This window comes from Atractosteus spatula, chromosome 10, assembly GCF_055471065.1.
Source record: "Atractosteus spatula isolate fAtrSpa1 chromosome 10, fAtrSpa1.hap1, whole genome shotgun sequence".
NCBI lineage: Eukaryota > Metazoa > Chordata > Actinopteri > Semionotiformes > Lepisosteidae > Atractosteus > Atractosteus spatula.
In genome coordinates this window covers 27,879,976-27,898,539 of record NC_142715.1, presented here as the reverse complement: position 1 = coordinate 27,898,539, position 18,564 = coordinate 27,879,976, and the positions used below count along the sequence as shown (strand labels likewise).

At 53.0% G+C, this 18,564-nt stretch overlaps 23 non-coding genes and 8 pseudogenes across 23 annotated transcripts; all 31 read left to right on the top strand.

Moving 5' to 3' along the window:
- The first annotated feature begins 323 nt into the window (after positions 1-323).
- LOC148827402 (5S ribosomal RNA) lies at positions 324-442 on the top strand. The gene has a single exon (XR_016092536.1). It is a non-coding gene; the product is annotated as a 5S ribosomal RNA (ribosomal RNA).
- Positions 443-898: 456 nt separating this feature from the next.
- Positions 899-1,017, top strand: LOC148827401 (5S ribosomal RNA). Its single transcript, XR_016092535.1, has one exon. It is a non-coding gene; the product is annotated as a 5S ribosomal RNA (ribosomal RNA).
- Positions 1,018-1,473: 456 nt separating this feature from the next.
- Positions 1,474-1,592, top strand: LOC148827400 (5S ribosomal RNA). Its single transcript, XR_016092534.1, has one exon. It is a non-coding gene; the product is annotated as a 5S ribosomal RNA (ribosomal RNA).
- Positions 1,593-2,048: 456 nt separating this feature from the next.
- LOC148827399 (5S ribosomal RNA) lies at positions 2,049-2,167 on the top strand. Its single transcript, XR_016092533.1, has one exon. It is a non-coding gene; the product is annotated as a 5S ribosomal RNA (ribosomal RNA).
- A 456-nt stretch (positions 2,168-2,623) lies between these two features.
- LOC148827398 (5S ribosomal RNA) lies at positions 2,624-2,742 on the top strand. Its single transcript, XR_016092532.1, has one exon. It is a non-coding gene; the product is annotated as a 5S ribosomal RNA (ribosomal RNA).
- Positions 2,743-3,198: 456 nt separating this feature from the next.
- Positions 3,199-3,317, top strand: LOC148827397 (5S ribosomal RNA). The gene has a single exon (XR_016092531.1). It is a non-coding gene; the product is annotated as a 5S ribosomal RNA (ribosomal RNA).
- A 456-nt stretch (positions 3,318-3,773) lies between these two features.
- Positions 3,774-3,892, top strand: LOC148827396 (5S ribosomal RNA; annotated as a pseudogene).
- Positions 3,893-4,348: 456 nt separating this feature from the next.
- LOC148827395 (5S ribosomal RNA) lies at positions 4,349-4,467 on the top strand (annotated as a pseudogene).
- A 456-nt stretch (positions 4,468-4,923) lies between these two features.
- LOC148827394 (5S ribosomal RNA) lies at positions 4,924-5,042 on the top strand. The gene has a single exon (XR_016092861.1). It is a non-coding gene; the product is annotated as a 5S ribosomal RNA (ribosomal RNA).
- A 456-nt stretch (positions 5,043-5,498) lies between these two features.
- LOC148827393 (5S ribosomal RNA) lies at positions 5,499-5,617 on the top strand. Its single transcript, XR_016092530.1, has one exon. It is a non-coding gene; the product is annotated as a 5S ribosomal RNA (ribosomal RNA).
- A 456-nt stretch (positions 5,618-6,073) lies between these two features.
- On the top strand, positions 6,074-6,192 carry LOC148827392 (5S ribosomal RNA; annotated as a pseudogene).
- Positions 6,193-6,648: 456 nt separating this feature from the next.
- LOC148827391 (5S ribosomal RNA) lies at positions 6,649-6,767 on the top strand. The gene has a single exon (XR_016092529.1). It is a non-coding gene; the product is annotated as a 5S ribosomal RNA (ribosomal RNA).
- Positions 6,768-7,223: 456 nt separating this feature from the next.
- On the top strand, positions 7,224-7,342 carry LOC148827390 (5S ribosomal RNA; annotated as a pseudogene).
- Positions 7,343-7,796: 454 nt separating this feature from the next.
- On the top strand, positions 7,797-7,915 carry LOC148827389 (5S ribosomal RNA). The gene has a single exon (XR_016092526.1). It is a non-coding gene; the product is annotated as a 5S ribosomal RNA (ribosomal RNA).
- Positions 7,916-8,371: 456 nt separating this feature from the next.
- Positions 8,372-8,490, top strand: LOC148827388 (5S ribosomal RNA). The gene has a single exon (XR_016092525.1). It is a non-coding gene; the product is annotated as a 5S ribosomal RNA (ribosomal RNA).
- Positions 8,491-8,946: 456 nt separating this feature from the next.
- LOC148827387 (5S ribosomal RNA) lies at positions 8,947-9,065 on the top strand. The gene has a single exon (XR_016092524.1). It is a non-coding gene; the product is annotated as a 5S ribosomal RNA (ribosomal RNA).
- A 456-nt stretch (positions 9,066-9,521) lies between these two features.
- On the top strand, positions 9,522-9,640 carry LOC148827386 (5S ribosomal RNA). The gene has a single exon (XR_016093103.1). It is a non-coding gene; the product is annotated as a 5S ribosomal RNA (ribosomal RNA).
- A 456-nt stretch (positions 9,641-10,096) lies between these two features.
- Positions 10,097-10,215, top strand: LOC148827385 (5S ribosomal RNA). Its single transcript, XR_016092523.1, has one exon. It is a non-coding gene; the product is annotated as a 5S ribosomal RNA (ribosomal RNA).
- Positions 10,216-10,671: 456 nt separating this feature from the next.
- LOC148827384 (5S ribosomal RNA) lies at positions 10,672-10,790 on the top strand. Its single transcript, XR_016092522.1, has one exon. It is a non-coding gene; the product is annotated as a 5S ribosomal RNA (ribosomal RNA).
- A 537-nt stretch (positions 10,791-11,327) lies between these two features.
- LOC148827383 (5S ribosomal RNA) lies at positions 11,328-11,446 on the top strand (annotated as a pseudogene).
- A 456-nt stretch (positions 11,447-11,902) lies between these two features.
- Positions 11,903-12,021, top strand: LOC148827382 (5S ribosomal RNA). Its single transcript, XR_016092521.1, has one exon. It is a non-coding gene; the product is annotated as a 5S ribosomal RNA (ribosomal RNA).
- Positions 12,022-12,477: 456 nt separating this feature from the next.
- Positions 12,478-12,596, top strand: LOC148827381 (5S ribosomal RNA). The gene has a single exon (XR_016092520.1). It is a non-coding gene; the product is annotated as a 5S ribosomal RNA (ribosomal RNA).
- A 537-nt stretch (positions 12,597-13,133) lies between these two features.
- On the top strand, positions 13,134-13,252 carry LOC148827380 (5S ribosomal RNA). Its single transcript, XR_016092519.1, has one exon. It is a non-coding gene; the product is annotated as a 5S ribosomal RNA (ribosomal RNA).
- A 456-nt stretch (positions 13,253-13,708) lies between these two features.
- LOC148827379 (5S ribosomal RNA) lies at positions 13,709-13,827 on the top strand. The gene has a single exon (XR_016092518.1). It is a non-coding gene; the product is annotated as a 5S ribosomal RNA (ribosomal RNA).
- Positions 13,828-14,283: 456 nt separating this feature from the next.
- On the top strand, positions 14,284-14,402 carry LOC148827378 (5S ribosomal RNA; annotated as a pseudogene).
- A 537-nt stretch (positions 14,403-14,939) lies between these two features.
- Positions 14,940-15,058, top strand: LOC148827377 (5S ribosomal RNA). Its single transcript, XR_016092516.1, has one exon. It is a non-coding gene; the product is annotated as a 5S ribosomal RNA (ribosomal RNA).
- A 456-nt stretch (positions 15,059-15,514) lies between these two features.
- LOC148827376 (5S ribosomal RNA) lies at positions 15,515-15,633 on the top strand. The gene has a single exon (XR_016092515.1). It is a non-coding gene; the product is annotated as a 5S ribosomal RNA (ribosomal RNA).
- A 456-nt stretch (positions 15,634-16,089) lies between these two features.
- LOC148827375 (5S ribosomal RNA) lies at positions 16,090-16,208 on the top strand. The gene has a single exon (XR_016092514.1). It is a non-coding gene; the product is annotated as a 5S ribosomal RNA (ribosomal RNA).
- Positions 16,209-16,745: 537 nt separating this feature from the next.
- Positions 16,746-16,864, top strand: LOC148827374 (5S ribosomal RNA; annotated as a pseudogene).
- Positions 16,865-17,401: 537 nt separating this feature from the next.
- On the top strand, positions 17,402-17,520 carry LOC148827373 (5S ribosomal RNA; annotated as a pseudogene).
- A 537-nt stretch (positions 17,521-18,057) lies between these two features.
- On the top strand, positions 18,058-18,176 carry LOC148827372 (5S ribosomal RNA). Its single transcript, XR_016092513.1, has one exon. It is a non-coding gene; the product is annotated as a 5S ribosomal RNA (ribosomal RNA).
- The last annotated feature ends 388 nt before the right edge of the window (positions 18,177-18,564 follow it).

The window sequence follows — 18,564 nt, the reverse complement described above, 5'->3', positions numbered from 1 at the left end:
TTATTCTGATCATGAACAGTTTTACAAGTCCGCAAAGGATCGAGGAAAGGTTTATCGCCAGCTGAAAAGAGACACAGCGCTTCGGCTGTGGAGACTTGTTCGGCTGGCGTTCGGGGAGTCGCGTTTTTCAGAATTGTATTGAGATCGTTTTCCACAGAGCTCAGATGTCAAAGCACAGCAGCAGCTCTCCACAGCGATCCTCTATAGCGCCCTTTCTCCCGCAGCTCCGTCCTCATTGGAAGGAAGCAAGAAAAAAGCAGCGTCGTAAAAGAGGTGACGGAGCTGTCCTCTCTATAAGAAGGGTGCCAGCGAGCCTTGCTCTCGCTTACGGCCACACCCCCTTGAGCACGCCTGATCTCGTCTGATCTCGGAAGCTAAACAGGGATGGGCCTGGTTAGTACTTGGATGGGAGACCGCCTGGGAATACCAGGTGCTGTAAGCTTTTAAGCGCAGGAGGCGCCCTATCCCCGCTCGCTCGCTCATTCCCCTGTTCACACGTGCAGTGCGGCTTGTCCGTCTGTTTATTTGTCAGCTTTGGCGAGACACGGGTGCTTGTGTATTAGCGTGAGCGTTTTTTATTCTGATCATGAACAGTTTTACAAGTCCGCAAAGGATCGAGGAAAGGTTTATCGCCAGCTGAAAAGAGACACAGCGCTTCGGCTGTGGAGACTTGTTCGGCTGGCGTTCGGGGAGTCGCGTTTTTCAGAATTGTATTGAGATCGTTTTCCACAGAGCTCAGATGTCAAAGCACAGCAGCAGCTCTCCACAGCGATCCTCTATAGCGCCCTTTCTCCCGCAGCTCCGTCCTCATTGGAAGGAAGCAAGAAAAAAGCAGCGTCGTAAAAGAGGTGACGGAGCTGTCCTCTCTATAAGAAGGGTGCCAGCGAGCCTTGCTCTCGCTTACGGCCACACCCCCTTGAGCACGCCTGATCTCGTCTGATCTCGGAAGCTAAACAGGGATGGGCCTGGTTAGTACTTGGATGGGAGACCGCCTGGGAATACCAGGTGCTGTAAGCTTTTAAGCGCAGGAGGCGCCCTATCCCCGCTCGCTCGCTCATTCCCCTGTTCACACGTGCAGTGCGGCTTGTCCATCTGTTTATTTGTCAGCTTTGGCGAGACACGGGTGCTTGTGTATTAGCGTGAGCGTTTTTTATTCTGATCATGAACAGTTTTACAAGTCCGCAAAGGATCGAGGAAAGGTTTATCGCCAGCTGAAAAGAGACACAGCGCTTCGGCTGTGGAGACTTGTTCGGCTGGCGTTCGGGGAGTCGCGTTTTTCAGAATTGTATTGAGATCGTTTTCCACAGAGCTCAGATGTCAAAGCACAGCAGCAGCTCTCCACAGCGATCCTCTATAGCGCCCTTTCTCCCGCAGCTCCGTCCTCATTGGAAGGAAGCAAGAAAAAAGCAGCGTCGTAAAAGAGGTGACGGAGCTGTCCTCTCTATAAGAAGGGTGCCAGCGAGCCTTGCTCTCGCTTACGGCCACACCCCCTTGAGCACGCCTGATCTCGTCTGATCTCGGAAGCTAAACAGGGATGGGCCTGGTTAGTACTTGGATGGGAGACCGCCTGGGAATACCAGGTGCTGTAAGCTTTTAAGCGCAGGAGGCGCCCTATCCCCGCTCGCTCGCTCATTCCCCTGTTCACACGTGCAGTGCGGCTTGTCCGTCTGTTTATTTGTCAGCTTTGGCGAGACACGGGTGCTTGTGTATTAGCGTGAGCGTTTTTTATTCTGATCATGAACAGTTTTACAAGTCCGCAAAGGATCGAGGAAAGGTTTATCGCCAGCTGAAAAGAGACACAGCGCTTCGGCTGTGGAGACTTGTTCGGCTGGCGTTCGGGGAGTCGCGTTTTTCAGAATTGTATTGAGATCGTTTTCCACAGAGCTCAGATGTCAAAGCACAGCAGCAGCTCTCCACAGCGATCCTCTATAGCGCCCTTTCTCCCGCAGCTCCGTCCTCATTGGAAGGAAGCAAGAAAAAAGCAGCGTCGTAAAAGAGGTGACGGAGCTGTCCTCTCTATAAGAAGGGTGCCAGCGAGCCTTGCTCTCGCTTACGGCCACACCCCCTTGAGCACGCCTGATCTCGTCTGATCTCGGAAGCTAAACAGGGATGGGCCTGGTTAGTACTTGGATGGGAGACCGCCTGGGAATACCAGGTGCTGTAAGCTTTTAAGCGCAGGAGGCGCCCTATCCCCGCTCGCTCGCTCATTCCCCTGTTCACACGTGCAGTGCGGCTTGTCCGTCTGTTTATTTGTCAGCTTTGGCGAGACACGGGTGCTTGTGTATTAGCGTGAGCGTTTTTTATTCTGATCATGAACAGTTTTACAAGTCCGCAAAGGATCGAGGAAAGGTTTATCGCCAGCTGAAAAGAGACACAGCGCTTCGGCTGTGGAGACTTGTTCGGCTGGCGTTCGGGGAGTCGCGTTTTTCAGAATTGTATTGAGATCGTTTTCCACAGAGCTCAGATGTCAAAGCACAGCAGCAGCTCTCCACAGCGATCCTCTATAGCGCCCTTTCTCCCGCAGCTCCGTCCTCATTGGAAGGAAGCAAGAAAAAAGCAGCGTCGTAAAAGAGGTGACGGAGCTGTCCTCTCTATAAGAAGGGTGCCAGCGAGCCTTGCTCTCGCTTACGGCCACACCCCCTTGAGCACGCCTGATCTCGTCTGATCTCGGAAGCTAAACAGGGATGGGCCTGGTTAGTACTTGGATGGGAGACCGCCTGGGAATACCAGGTGCTGTAAGCTTTTAAGCGCAGGAGGCGCCCTATCCCCGCTCGCTCGCTCATTCCCCTGTTCACACGTGCAGTGCGGCTTGTCCGTCTGTTTATTTGTCAGCTTTGGCGAGACACGGGTGCTTGTGTATTAGCGTGAGCGTTTTTTATTCTGATCATGAACAGTTTTACAAGTCCGCAAAGGATCGAGGAAAGGTTTATCGCCAGCTGAAAAGAGACACAGCGCTTCGGCTGTGGAGACTTGTTCGGCTGGCGTTCGGGGAGTCGCGTTTTTCAGAATTGTATTGAGATCGTTTTCCACAGAGCTCAGATGTCAAAGCACAGCAGCAGCTCTCCACAGCGATCCTCTATAGCGCCCTTTCTCCCGCAGCTCCGTCCTCATTGGAAGGAAGCAAGAAAAAAGCAGCGTCGTAAAAGAGGTGACGGAGCTGTCCTCTCTATAAGAAGGGTGCCAGCGAGCCTTGCTCTCGCTTACGGCCACACCCCCTTGAGCACGCCTGATCTCGTCTGATCTCGGAAGCTAAACAGGGATGGGCCTGGTTAGTACTTGGATGGGAGACCGCCTGGGAATACCAGGTGCTGTAAGCTTTTAAGCGCAGGAGGCGCCCTATCCCCGCTCGCTCGCTCATTCCCCTGTTCACACGTGCAGTGCGGCTTGTCCGTCTGTTTATTTGTCAGCTTTGGCGAGACACGGGTGCTTGTGTATTAGCGTGAGCGTTTTTTATTCTGATCATGAACAGTTTTACAAGTCCGCAAAGGATCGAGGAAAGGTTTATCGCCAGCTGAAAAGAGACACAGCGCTTCGGCTGTGGAGACTTGTTCGGCTGGCGTTCGGGGAGTCGCGTTTTTCAGAATTGTATTGAGATCGTTTTCCACAGAGCTCAGATGTCAAAGCACAGCAGCAGCTCTCCACAGCGATCCTCTATAGCGCCCTTTCTCCCGCAGCTCCGTCCTCATTGGAAGGAAGCAAGAAAAAAGCAGCGTCGTAAAAGAGGTGACGGAGCTGTCCTCTCTATAAGAAGGGTGCCAGCGAGCCTTGCTCTCGCTTACGGCCCCACCCCCTTGAGCACGCCTGATCTCGTCTGATCTCGGAAGCTAAACAGGGATGGGCCTGGTTAGTACTTGGATGGGAGACCGCCTGGGAATACCAGGTGCTGTAAGCTTTTAAGCGCAGGAGGCGCCCTATCCCCGCTCGCTCGCTCATTCCCCTGTTCACACGTGCAGTGCGGCTTGTCCGTCTGTTTATTTGTCAGCTTTGGCGAGACACGGGTGCTTGTGTATTAGCGTGAGCGTTTTTTATTCTGATCATGAACAGTTTTACAAGTCCGCAAAGGATCGAGGAAAGGTTTATCGCCAGCTGAAAAGAGACACAGCGCTTCGGCTGTGGAGACTTGTTCGGCTGGCGTTCGGGGAGTCGCGTTTTTCAGAATTGTATTGAGATCGTTTTCCACAGAGCTCAGATGTCAAAGCACAGCAGCAGCTCTCCACAGCGATCCTCTATAGCGCCCTTTCTCCCGCAGCTCCGTCCTCATTGGAAGGAAGCAAGAAAAAAGCAGCGTCGTAAAAGAGGTGACGGAGCTGTCCTCTCTATAAGAAGGGTGCCAGCGAGCCTTGCTCTCGCTTACGGCCACACCCCCTTGAGCACGCCTGATCTTGTCTGATCTCGGAAGCTAAACAGGGATGGGCCTGGTTAGTACTTGGATGGGAGACCGCCTGGGAATACCAGGTGCTGTAAGCTTTTAAGCGCAGGAGGCGCCCTATCCCCGCTCGCTCGCTCATTCCCCTGTTCACACGTGCAGTGCGGCTTGTCCGTCTGTTTATTTGTCAGCTTTGGCGAGACACGGGTGCTTGTGTATTAGCGTGAGCGTTTTTTATTCTGATCATGAACAGTTTTACAAGTCCGCAAAGGATCGAGGAAAGGTTTATCGCCAGCTGAAAAGAGACACAGCGCTTCGGCTGTGGAGACTTGTTCGGCTGGCGTTCGGGGAGTCGCGTTTTTCAGAATTGTATTGAGATCGTTTTCCACAGAGCTCAGATGTCAAAGCACAGCAGCAGCTCTCCACAGCGATCCTCTATAGCGCCCTTTCTCCCGCAGCTCCGTCCTCATTGGAAGGAAGCAAGAAAAAAGCAGCGTCGTAAAAGAGGTGACGGAGCTGTCCTCTCTATAAGAAGGGTGCCAGCGAGCCTTGCTCTCGCTTATGGCCACACCCCCTTGAGCACGCCTGATCTCGTCTGATCTCGGAAGCTAAACAGGGATGGGCCTGGTTAGTACTTGGATGGGAGACCGCCTGGGAATACCAGGTGCTGTAAGCTTTTAAGCGCAGGAGGCGCCCTATCCCCGCTCGCTCGCTCATTCCCCTGTTCACACGTGCAGTGCGGCTTGTCCGTCTGTTTATTTGTCAGCTTTGGCGAGACACGGGTGCTTGTGTATTAGCGTGAGCGTTTTTTATTCTGATCATGAACAGTTTTACAAGTCCGCAAAGGATCGAGGAAAGGTTTATCGCCAGCTGAAAAGAGACACAGCGCTTCGGCTGTGGAGACTTGTTCGGCTGGCGTTCGGGGAGTCGCGTTTTTCAGAATTGTATTGAGATCGTTTTCCACAGAGCTCAGATGTCAAAGCACAGCAGCAGCTCTCCACAGCGATCCTCTATAGCGCCCTTTCTCCCGCAGCTCCGTCCTCATTGGAAGGAAGCAAGAAAAAAGCAGCGTCGTAAAAGAGGTGACGGAGCTGTCCTCTCTATAAGAAGGGTGCCAGCGAGCCTTGCTCTTGCTTACGGCCACACCCCCTTGAGCACGCCTGATCTCGTCTGATCTCGGAAGCTAAACAGGGATGGGCCTGGTTAGTACTTGGATGGGAGACCGCCTGGGAATACCAGGTGCTGTAAGCTTTTAAGCGCAGGAGGCGCCCTATCCCCGCTCGCTCGCTCATTCCCCTGTTCACACGTGCAGTGCGGCTTGTCCGTCTGTTTATTTGTCAGCTTTGGCGAGACACGGGTGCTTGTGTATTAGCGTGAGCGTTTTTTATTCTGATCATGAACAGTTTTACAAGTCCGCAAAGGATCGAGGAAAGGTTTATCGCCAGCTGAAAAGAGACACAGCGCTTCGGCTGTGGAGACTTGTTCGGCTGGCGTTCGGGGAGTCGCGTTTTTCAGAATTGTATTGAGATCGTTTTCCACAGAGCTCAGATGTCAAAGCACAGCAGCAGCTCTCCACAGCGATCCTCTATAGCGCCCTTTCTCCCGCAGCTCCGTCCTCATTGGAAGGAAGCAAGAAAAAAGCAGCGTCGTAAAAGAGGTGACGGAGCTGTCCTCTCTATAAGAAGGGTGCCAGCGAGCCTTGCTCTCGCTTACGGCCACACCCCCTTGAGCACGCCTGATCTTGTCTGATCTCGGAAGCTAAACAGGGATGGGCCTGGTTAGTACTTGGATGGGAGACCGCCTGGGAATACCAGGTGCTGTAAGCTTTTAAGCGCAGGAGGCGCCCTATCCCCGCTCGCTCGCTCATTCCCCTGTTCACACGTGCAGTGCGGCTTGTCCGTCTGTTTATTTGTCAGCTTTGGCGAGACACGGGTGCTTGTGTATTAGCGTGAGCGTTTTTTATTCTGATCATGAACAGTTTTACAAGTCCGCAAAGGATCGAGGAAAGGTTTATCGCCAGCTGAAAAGAGACACAGCGCTTCGGCTGTGGAGACTTGTTCGGCTGGCGTTCGGGGAGTCGCGTTTTTCAGAATTGTATTGAGATCGTTTTCCACAGAGCTCAGATGTCAAAGCACAGCAGCAGCTCTCCACAGCGATCCTCTATAGCGCCCTTTCTCCCGCAGCTCCGTCCTCATTGGAAGGAAGCAAGAAAAAAGCAGCGTCGTAAAAGAGGTGACGGAGCTGTCCTCTCTATAAGAAGGGTGCCAGCGAGCCTTGCTCTCGCTTACGGCCACACCCCCTTGAGCACGCCTGATCTCGTCTGATCTCGGAAGCTAAACAGGGATGGGCCTGGTTAGTACTTGGATGGGAGACCGCCTGGGAATACCAGGTGCTGTAAGCTTTTAAGCGCAGGAGGCGCCCTATCCCCGCTCGCTCGCTCATTCCCCTGTTCACACGTGCAGTGCGGCTTGTCCGTCTGTTTATTTGTCAGCTTTGGCGAGACACGGGTGCTTGTGTATTAGCGTGAGCGTTTTTTATTCTGATCATGAACAGTTTTACAAGTCCGCAAAGGATCGAGGAAAGGTTTATCGCCAGCTGAAAAGAGACACAGCGCTTCGGCTGTGGAGACTTGTTCGGCTGGCGTTCGGGGAGTCGCGTTTTTCAGAATTGTATTGAGATCGTTTTCCACAGAGCTCAGATGTCAAAGCACAGCAGCAGCTCTCCACAGCGATCCTCTATAGCGCCCTTTCTCCCGCAGCTCCGTCCTCATTGGAAGGAAGCAAGAAAAAAGCAGCGTCGTAAAAGAGGTGACGGAGCTGTCCTCTCTATAAGAAGGGTGCCAGCGAGCCTTGCTCTCGCTTACGGCCACACCCCCTTGAGCACGCCTGATCTCGTCTGATCTCGGAAGCTAAACAGGGATGGGCCTGGTTAGGACTTGGATGGGAGACCGCCTGGGAATACCAGGTGCTGTAAGCTTTTAAGCGCAGGAGGCGCCCTATCCCCGCTCGCTCGCTCATTCCCCTGTTCACACGTGCAGTGCGGCTTGTCCGTCTGTTTATTTGTCAGCTTTGGCGAGACACGGGTGCTTGTGTATTAGCGTGAGCGTTTTTTATTCTGATCATGAACAGTTTTACAAGTCCGCAAAGGATCGAGGAAAGGTTTATCGCCAGCTGAAAAGAGACAGCGCTTCGGCTGTGGAGACTTGTTCGGCTGGCGTTCGGGGAGTCGCGTTTTTCAGAATTGTATTGAGATCGTTTTCCACAGAGCTCAGATGTCAAAGCACAGCAGCAGCTCTCCACAGCGATCCTCTATAGCGCCCTTTCTCCCGCAGCTCCGTCCTCATTGGAAGGAAGCAAGAAAAAAGCAGCGTCGTAAAAGAGGTGACGGAGCTGTCCTCTCTATAAGAAGGGTGCCAGCGAGCCTTGCTCTCGCTTACGGCCACACCCCCTTGAGCACGCCTGATCTCGTCTGATCTCGGAAGCTAAACAGGGATGGGCCTGGTTAGTACTTGGATGGGAGACCGCCTGGGAATACCAGGTGCTGTAAGCTTTTAAGCGCAGGAGGCGCCCTATCCCCGCTCGCTCGCTCATTCCCCTGTTCACACGTGCAGTGCGGCTTGTCCGTCTGTTTATTTGTCAGCTTTGGCGAGACACGGGTGCTTGTGTATTAGCGTGAGCGTTTTTTATTCTGATCATGAACAGTTTTACAAGTCCGCAAAGGATCGAGGAAAGGTTTATCGCCAGCTGAAAAGAGACACAGCGCTTCGGCTGTGGAGACTTGTTCGGCTGGCGTTCGGGGAGTCGCGTTTTTCAGAATTGTATTGAGATCGTTTTCCACAGAGCTCAGATGTCAAAGCACAGCAGCAGCTCTCCACAGCGATCCTCTATAGCGCCCTTTCTCCCGCAGCTCTGTCCTCATTGGAAGGAAGCAAGAAAAAAGCAGCGTCGTAAAAGAGGTGACGGAGCTGTCCTCTCTATAAGAAGGGTGCCAGCGAGCCTTGCTCTCGCTTACGGCCACACCCCCTTGAGCACGCCTGATCTCGTCTGATCTCGGAAGCTAAACAGGGATGGGCCTGGTTAGTACTTGGATGGGAGACCGCCTGGGAATACCAGGTGCTGTAAGCTTTTAAGCGCAGGAGGCGCCCTATCCCCGCTCGCTCGCTCATTCCCCTGTTCACACGTGCAGTGCGGCTTGTCCGTCTGTTTATTTGTCAGCTTTGGCGAGACACGGGTGCTTGTGTATTAGCGTGAGCGTTTTTTATTCTGATCATGAACAGTTTTACAAGTCCGCAAAGGATCGAGGAAAGGTTTATCGCCAGCTGAAAAGAGACACAGCGCTTCGGCTGTGGAGACTTGTTCGGCTGGCGTTCGGGGAGTCGCGTTTTTCAGAATTGTATTGAGATCGTTTTCCACAGAGCTCAGATGTCAAAGCACAGCAGCAGCTCTCCACAGCGATCCTCTATAGCGCCCTTTCTCCCGCAGCTCCGTCCTCATTGGAAGGAAGCAAGAAAAAAGCAGCGTCGTAAAAGAGGTGACGGAGCTGTCCTCTCTATAAGAAGGGTGCCAGCGAGCCTTGCTCTTGCTTACGGCCACACCCCCTTGAGCACGCCTGATCTCGTCTGATCTCGGAAGCTAAACAGGGATGGGCCTGGTTAGTACTTGGATGGGAGACCGCCTGGGAATACCAGGTGCTGTAAGCTTTTAAGCGCAGGAGGCGCCCTATCCCCGCTCGCTCGCTCATTCCCCTGTTCACACGTGCAGTGCGGCTTGTCCGTCTGTTTATTTGTCAGCTTTGGCGAGACACGGGTGCTTGTGTATTAGCGTGAGCGTTTTTTATTCTGATCATGAACAGTTTTACAAGTCCGCAAAGGATCGAGGAAAGGTTTATCGCCAGCTGAAAAGAGACACAGCGCTTCGGCTGTGGAGACTTGTTCGGCTGGCGTTCGGGGAGTCGCGTTTTTCAGAATTGTATTGAGATCGTTTTCCACAGAGCTCAGATGTCAAAGCACAGCAGCAGCTCTCCACAGCGATCCTCTATAGCGCCCTTTCTCCCGCAGCTCCGTCCTCATTGGAAGGAAGCAAGAAAAAAGCAGCGTCGTAAAAGAGGTGACGGAGCTGTCCTCTCTATAAGAAGGGTGCCAGCGAGCCTTGCTCTCGCTTACGGCCACACCCCCTTGAGCACACCTGATCTCGTCTGATCTCGGAAGCTAAACAGGGATGGGCCTGGTTAGTACTTGGATGGGAGACCGCCTGGGAATACCAGGTGCTGTAAGCTTTTAAGCGCAGGAGGCGCCCTATCCCCGCTCGCTCGCTCATTCCCCTGTTCACACGTGCAGTGCGGCTTGTCCGTCTGTTTATGTGTCAGCTTTGGCGAGACACGGGTGCTTGTGTATTAGCGTGAGCGTTTTTTATTCTGATCATGAACAGTTTTACAAGTCCGCAAAGGATCGAGGAAAGGTTTATCGCCAGCTGAAAAGAGACACAGCGCTTCGGCTGTGGAGACTTGTTCGGCTGGCGTTCGGGGAGTCGCGTTTTTCAGAATTGTATTGAGATCGTTTTCCACAGAGCTCAGATGTCAAAGCACAGCAGCAGCTCTCCACAGCGATCCTCTATAGCGCCCTTTCTCCCGCAGCTCCATCCTCATTGGAAGGAAGCAAGAAAAAAGCAGCGTCGTAAAAGAGGTGACGGAGCTGTCCTCTCTATAAGAAGGGTGCCAGCGAGCCTTGCTCTCGCTTACGGCCACACCCCCTTGAGCACGCCTGATCTCGTCTGATCTCGGAAGCTAAACAGGGATGGGCCTGGTTAGTACTTGGATGGGAGACCGCCTGGGAATACCAGGTGCTGTAAGCTTTTAAGCGCAGGAGGCGCCCTATCCCCGCTCGCTCGCTCATTCCCCTGTTCACACGTGCAGTGCGGCTTGTCCGTCTGTTTATTTGTCAGCTTTGGCGAGACACGGGTGCTTGTGTATTAGCGTGAGCGTTTTTTATTCTGATCATGAACAGTTTTACAAGTCCGCAAAGGATCGAGGAAAGGTTTATCGCCAGCTGAAAAGAGACACAGCGCTTCGGCTGTGGAGACTTGTTCGGCTGGCGTTCGGGGAGTCGCGTTTTTCAGAATTGTATTGAGATCGTTTTCCACAGAGCTCAGATGTCAAAGCACAGCAGCAGCTCTCCACAGCGATCCTCTATAGCGCCCTTTCTCCCGCAGCTCCGTCCTCATTGGAAGGAAGCAAGAAAAAAGCAGCGTCGTAAAAGAGGTGACGGAGCTGTCCTCTCTATAAGAAGGGTGCCAGCGAGCCTTGCTCTCGCTTACGGCCACACCCCCTTGAGCACGCCTGATCTCGTCTGATCTCGGAAGCTAAACAGGGATGGGCCTGGTTAGTACTTGGATGGGAGACCGCCTGGGAATACCAGGTGCTGTAAGCTTTTAAGCGCAGGAGGCGCCCTATCCCCGCTCGCTCGCTCATTCCCCTGTTCACACGTGCAGTGCGGCTTGTCCGTCTGTTTATTTGTCAGCTTTGGCGAGACACGGGTGCTTGTGTATTAGCGTGAGCGTTTTTTATTCTGATCATGAACAGTTTTACAAGTCCGCAAAGGATCGAGGAAAGGTTTATCGCCAGCTGAAAAGAGACACAGCGCTTCGGCTGTGGAGACTTGTTCGGCTGGCGTTCGGGGAGTCGCGTTTTTCAGAATTGTATTGAGATCGTTTTCCACAGAGCTCAGATGTCAAAGCACAGCAGCAGCTCTCCACAGCGATCCTCTATAGCGCCCTTTCTCCCGCAGCTCCGTCCTCATTGGAAGGAAGCAAGAGTGAAAGGCTGAAGTGAAATAGAGCGGGGACGAAGGCAGTGAAGAGAGAGAACGTGGGAAGAAGAGAAAAACGCAAGGGAAAAAAAGCAGCGTCGTAAAAGAGGTGACGGAGCTGTCCTCTCTATAAGAAGGGTGCCAGCGAGCCTTGCTCTCGCTTACGGCCACACCCCCTTGAGCACGCCTGATCTTGTCTGATCTCGGAAGCTAAACAGGGATGGGCCTGGTTAGTACTTGGATGGGAGACCGCCTGGGAATACCAGGTGCTGTAAGCTTTTAAGCGCAGGAGGCGCCCTATCCCCGCTCGCTCGCTCATTCCCCTGTTCACACGTGCAGTGCGGCTTGTCCGTCTGTTTATTTGTCAGCTTTGGCGAGACACGGGTGCTTGTGTATTAGCGTGAGCGTTTTTTATTCTGATCATGAACAGTTTTACAAGTCCGCAAAGGATCGAGGAAAGGTTTATCGCCAGCTGAAAAGAGACACATCGCTTCGGCTGTGGAGACTTGTTCGGCTGGCGTTCGGGGAGTCGCGTTTTTCAGAATTGTATTGAGATCGTTTTCCACAGAGCTCAGATGTCAAAGCACAGCAGCAGCTCTCCACAGCGATCCTCTATAGCGCCCTTTCTCCCGCAGCTCCGTCCTCATTGGAAGGAAGCAAGAAAAAAGCAGCGTCGTAAAAGAGGTGACGGAGCTGTCCTCTCTATAAGAAGGGTGCCAGCGAGCCTTGCTCTCGCTTACGGCCACACCCCCTTGAGCACGCCTGATCTCGTCTGATCTCGGAAGCTAAACAGGGATGGGCCTGGTTAGTACTTGGATGGGAGACCGCCTGGGAATACCAGGTGCTGTAAGCTTTTAAGCGCAGGAGGCGCCCTATCCCCGCTCGCTCGCTCATTCCCCTGTTCACACGTGCAGTGCGGCTTGTCCGTCTGTTTATTTGTCAGCTTTGGCGAGACACGGGTGCTTGTGTATTAGCGTGAGCGTTTTTTATTCTGATCATGAACAGTTTTACAAGTCCGCAAAGGATCGAGGAAAGGTTTATCGCCAGCTGAAAAGAGACACAGCGTTTCGGCTGTGGAGACTTGTTCGGCTGGCGTTCGGGGAGTCGCGTTTTTCAGAATTGTATTGAGATCGTTTTCCACAGAGCTCAGATGTCAAAGCACAGCAGCAGCTATCCACAGCGATCCTCTATAGCGCCCTTTCTCCCGCAGCTCCGTCCTCATTGGAAGGAAGCAAGAAAAAAGCAGCGTCGTAAAAGAGGTGACGGAGCTGTCCTCTCTATAAGAAGGGTGCCAGCGAGCCTTGCTCTCGCTTACGGCCACACCCCCTTGAGCACGCCTGATCTCGTCTGATCTCGGAAGCTAAACAGGGATGGGCCTGGTTAGTACTTGGATGGGAGACCGCCTGGGAATACCAGGTGCTGTAAGCTTTTAAGCGCAGGAGGCGCCCTATCCCCGCTCGCTCGCTCATTCCCCTGTTCACACGTGCAGTGCGGCTTGTCCGTCTGTTTATTTGTCAGCTTTGGCGAGACACGGGTGCTTGTGTATTAGCGTGAGCGTTTTTTATTCTGATCATGAACAGTTTTACAAGTCCGCAAAGGATCGAGGAAAGGTTTATCGCCAGCTGAAAAGAGACACAGCGCTTCGGCTGTGGAGACTTGTTCGGCTGGCGTTCGGGGAGTCGCGTTTTTCAGAATTGTATTGAGATCGTTTTCCACAGAGCTCAGATGTCAAAGCACAGCAGCAGCTCTCCACAGCGATCCTCTATAGCGCCCTTTCTCCCGCAGCTCCGTCCTCATTGGAAGGAAGCAAGAGTGAAAGGCTGAAGTGAAATAGAGCAGGGACGAAGGCAGTGAAGAGAGAGAACGTGGGAAGAAGAGAAAAACGCAAGGGAAAAAAAGCAGCGTCGTAAAAGAGGTGACGGAGCTGTCCTCTCTATAAGAAGGGTGCCAGCGAGCCTTGCTCTCGCTTACGGCCACACCCCCTTGAGCACGCCTGATCTCGTCTGATCTCGGAAGCTAAACAGGGATGGGCCTGGTTAGTACTTGGATGGGAGACCGCCTGGGAATACCAGGTGCTGTAAGCTTTTAAGCGCAGGAGGCGCCCTATCCCCGCTCGCTCGCTCATTCCCCTGTTCACACGTGCAGTGCGGCTTGTCCGTCTGTTTATTTGTCAGCTTTGGCGAGACACGGGTGCTTGTGTATTAGCGTGAGCGTTTTTTATTCTGATCATGAACAGTTTTACAAGTCCGCAAAGGATCGAGGAAAGGTTTATCGCCAGCTGAAAAGAGACACAGCGCTTCGGCTGTGGAGACTTGTTCGGCTGGCGTTCGGGGAGTCGCGTTTTTCAGAATTGTATTGAGATCGTTTTCCACAGAGCTCAGATGTCAAAGCAAAGCAGCAGCTCTCCACAGCGATCCTCTATAGCGCCCTTTCTCCCGCAGCTCCGTCCTCATTGGAAGGAAGCAAGAAAAAAGCAGCGTCGTAAAAGAGGTGACGGAGCTGTCCTCTCTATAAGAAGGGTGCCAGCGAGCCTTGCTCTCGCTTACGGCCACACCCCCTTGAGCACGCCTGATCTCGTCTGATCTCGGAAGCTAAACAGGGATGGGCCTGGTTAGTACTTGGATGGGAGACCGCCTGGGAATACCAGGTGCTGTAAGCTTTTAAGCGCAGGAGGCGCCCTATCCCCGCTCGCTCGCTCATTCCCCTGTTCACACGTGCAGTGCGGCTTGTCCGTCTGTTTATTTGTCAGCTTTGGCGAGACACGGGTGCTTGTGTATTAGCGTGAGCGTTTTTTATTCTGATCATGAACAGTTTTACAAGTCCGCAAAGGATCGAGGAAAGGTTTATCGCCAGCTGAAAAGAGACACAGCGCTTCGGCTGTGGAGACTTGTTCGGCTGGCGTTCGGGGAGTCGCGTTTTTCAGAATTGTATTGAGATCGTTTTCCACAGAGCTCAGATGTCAAAGCACAGCAGCAGCTCTCCACAGCGATCCTCTATAGCGCCCTTTCTCCCGCAGCTCCGTCCTCATTGGAAGGAAGCAAGAAAAAAGCAGCGTCGTAAAAGAGGTGACGGAGCTGTCCTCTCTATAAGAAGGGTGCCAGCGAGCCTTGCTCTCGCTTACGGCCACACCCCCTTGAGCACGCCTGATCTCGTCTGATCTCGGAAGCTAAACAGAGATGGGCCTGGTTAGTACTTGGATGGGAGACCGCCTGGGAATACCAGGTGCTGTAAGCTTTTAAGCGCAGGAGGCGCCCTATCCCCGCTCGCTCGCTCATTCCCCTGTTCACACGTGCAGTGCGGCTTGTCCGTCTGTTTATTTGTCAGCTTTGGCGAGACACGGGTGCTTGTGTATTAGCGTGAGCGTTTTTTATTCTGATCATGAACAGTTTTACAAGTCCGCAAAGGATCGAGGAAAGGTTTATCGCCAGCTGAAAAGAGACACAGCGCTTCGGCTGTGGAGACTTGTTCGGCTGGCGTTCGGGGAGTCGCGTTTTTCAGAATTGTATTGAGATCGTTTTCCACAGAGCTCAGATGTCAAAGCACAGCAGCAGCTCTCCACAGCGATCCTCTATAGCGCCCTTTCTCCCGCAGCTCCGTCCTCATTGGAAGGAAGCAAGAGTGAAAGGCTGAAGTGAAATAGAGCGGGGACGAAGGCAGTGAAGAGAGAGAACGTGGGAAGAAGAGAAAAACGCAAGGGAAAAAAAGCAGCGTCGTAAAAGAGGTGACGGAGCTGTCCTCTCTATAAGAAGGGTGCCAGCGAGCCTTGCTCTCGCTTACGGCCACACCCCCTTGAGCACGCCTGATCTCGTCTGATCTCGGAAGCTAAACAGGGATGGGCCTGGTTAGTACTTGGATGGGAGACCGCCTGGGAATACCAGGTGCTGTAAGCTTTTAAGCGCAGGAGGCGCCCTATCCCCGCTCGCTCGCTCATTCCCCTGTTCACACGTGCAGTGCGGCTTGTCCGTCTGTTTATTTGTCAGCTTTGGCGAGACACGGGTGCTTGTGTATTAGCGTGAGCGTTTTTTATTCTGATCATGAACAGTTTTACAAGTCCGCAAAGGATCGAGGAAAGGTTTATCGCCAGCTGAAAAGAGACACAGCGCTTCGGCTGTGGAGACTTGTTCGGCTGGCGTTCGGGGAGTCGCGTTTTTCAGAATTGTATTGAGATCGTTTTCCACAGAGCTCAGATGTCAAAGCACAGCAGCAGCTCTCCACAGCGATCCTCTATAGCGCCCTTTCTCCCGCAGCTCCGTCCTCATTGGAAGGAAGCAAGAAAAAAGCAGCGTCGTAAAAGAGGTGACGGAGCTGTCCTCTCTATAAGAAGGGTGCCAGCGAGCCTTGCTCTCGCTTACGGCCACACCCCCTTGAGCACGCCTGATCTCGTCTGATCTCGGAAGCTAAACAGGGATGGGCCTGGTTAGTACTTGGATGGGAGACCGCCTGGGAATACCAGGTGCTGTAAGCTTTTAAGCGCAGGAGGCGCCCTATCCCCGCTCGCTCGCTCATTCCCCTGTTCACACGTGCAGTGCGGCTTGTCCGTCTGTTTATTTGTCAGCTTTGGCGAGACACGGGTGCTTGTGTATTAGCGTGAGCGTTTTTTATTCTGATCATGAACAGTTTTACAAGTCCGCAAAGGATCGAGGAAAGGTTTATCGCCAGCTGAAAAGAGACACAGCGCTTCGGCTGTGGAGACTTGTTCGGCTGGCGTTCGGGGAGTCGCGTTTTTCAGAATTGTATTGAGATCGTTTTCCACAGAGCTCAGATGTCAAAGCACAGCAGCAGCTCTCCACAGCGATCCTCTATAGCGCCCTTTCTCCCGCAGCTCCGTCCTCATTGGAAGGAAGCAAGAAAAAAGCAGCGTCGTAAAAGAGGTGACGGAGCTGTCCTCTCTATAAGAAGGGTGCCAGCGAGCCTTGCTCTCGCTTACGGCCACACCCCCTTGAGCACGCCTGATCTCGTCTGATCTCGGAAGCTAAACAGGGATGGGCCTGGTTAGTACTTGGATGGGAGACCGCCTGGGAATACCAGGTGCTGTAAGCTTTTAAGCGCAGGAGGCGCCCTATCCCCGCTCGCTCGCTCATTCCCCTGTTCACACGTGCAGTGCGGCTTGTCCGTCTGTTTATTTGTCAGCTTTGGCGAGACACGGGTGCTTGTGTATTAGCGTGAGCGTTTTTTATTCTGATCATGAACAGTTTTACAAGTCCGCAAAGGATCGAGGAAAGGTTTATCGCCAGCTGAAAAGAGACACAGCGCTTCGGCTGTGGAGACTTGTTCGGCTGGCGTTCGGGGAGTCGCGTTTTTCAGAATTGTATTGAGATCGTTTTCCACAGAGCTCAGATGTCAAAGCACAGCAGCAGCTCTCCACAGCGATCCTCTATAGCGCCCTTTCTCCCGCAGCTCCGTCCTCATTGGAAGGAAGCAAGAGTGAAAGGCTGAAGTGAAATAGAGCGGGGACGAAGGCAGTGAAGAGAGAGAACGTGGGAAGAAGAGAAAAACGCAAGGGAAAAAAAGCAGCGTCGTAAAAGAGGTGACGGAGCTGTCCTCTCTATAAGAAGGGTGCCAGCGAGCCTTGCTCTTGCTTACGGCCACACCCCCTTGAGCACGCCTGATCTCGTCTGATCTCGGAAGCTAAACAGGGATGGGCCTGGTTAGTACTTGGATGGGAGACCGCCTGGGAATACCAGGGGCTGTAAGCTTTTAAGCGCAGGAGGCGCCCTATCCCCGCTCGCTCGCTCATTCCCCTGTTCACACGTGCAGTGCGGCTTGTCCGTCTGTTTATTTGTCAGCTTTGGCGAGACACGGGTGCTTGTGTATTAGCGTGAGCGTTTTTTATTCTGATCATGAACAGTTTTACAAGTCCGCAAAGGATCGAGGAAAGGTTTATCGCCAGCTGAAAAGAGACACAGCGCTTCGGCTGTGGAGACTTGTTCGGCTGGCGTTCGGGGAGTCGCGTTTTTCAGAATTGTATTGAGATCGTTTTCCACAGAGCTCAGATGTCAAAGCACAGCAGCAGCTCTCCACAGCGATCCTCTATAGCGCCCTTTCTCCCGCAGCTCCGTCCTCATTGGAAGGAAGCAAGAGTGAAAGGCTGAAGTGAAATAGAGCGGGGACGAAGGCAGTGAAGAGAGAGAACGTGGGAAGAAGAGAAAAACGCAAGGGAAAAAAAGCAGCGTCGTAAAAGAGGTGACGGAGCTGTCCTCTCTATAAGAAGGGTGCCAGCGAGCCTTGCTCTCGCTTACGGCCACACCCCCTTGAGCACGCCTGATCTTGTCTGATCTCGGAAGCTAAACAGGGATGGGCCTGGTTAGTACTTGGATGGGAGACCGCCTGGGAATACCAGGTGCTGTAAGCTTTTAAGCGCAGGAGGCGCCCTATCCCCGCTCGCTCGCTCATTCCCCTGTTCACACGTGCAGTGCGGCTTGTCCGTCTGTTTATTTGTCAGCTTTGGCGAGACACGGGTGCTTGTGTATTAGCGTGAGCGTTTTTTATTCTGATCATGAACAGTTTTACAAGTCCGCAAAGGATCGAGGAAAGGTTTATCGCCAGCTGAAAAGAGACACAGCGCTTCGGCTGTGGAGACTTGTTCGGCTGGCGTTCGGGGAGTCGCGTTTTTCAGAATTGTATTGAGATCGTTTTCCACAGAGCTCAGATGTCAAAGCACAGCAGCAGCTCTCCACAGCGATCCTCTATAGCGCCCTTTCTCCCGCAGCTCCGTCCTCATTGGAAGGAAGCAAGAGTGAAAGGCTGAAGTGAAATAGAGCGGGGACGAAGGCAGTGAAGAGAGAGAACGTGGGAAGAAGAGAAAAACGCAAGGGAAAAAAAGCAGCGTCGTAAAAGAGGTGACGGAGCTGTCCTCTCTATAAGAAGGGTGCCAGCGAGCCTTGCTCTCGCTTACGGCCACACCCCCTTGAGCACGCCTGATCTCGTCTGATCTCGGAAGCTAAACAGGGATGGGCCTGGTTAGTACTTGGATGGGAGACCGCCTGGGAATACCAGGTGCTGTAAGCTTTTAAGCGCAGGAGGCGCCCTATCCCCGCTCGCTCGCTCATTCCCCTGTTCACACGTGCAGTGCGGCTTGTCCGTCTGTTTATTTGTCAGCTTTGGCGAGACACGGGTGCTTGTGTATTAGCGTGAGCGTTTTTTATTCTGATCATGAACAGTTTTACAAGTCCGCAAAGGATCGAGGAAAGGTTTATCGCCAGCTGAAAAGAGACACAGCGCTTCGGCTGTGGAGACTTGTTCGGCTGGCGTTCGGGGAGTCGCGTTTTTCAGAATTGTATTGAGATCGTTTTCCACAGAGCTCAGATGTCAAAGCACAGCAGCAGCTCTCCACAGCGATCCTCTATAGCGCCCTTTCTCCCGCAGCTCCGTCCTCATTGGAAGGAAGCAAGAAAAA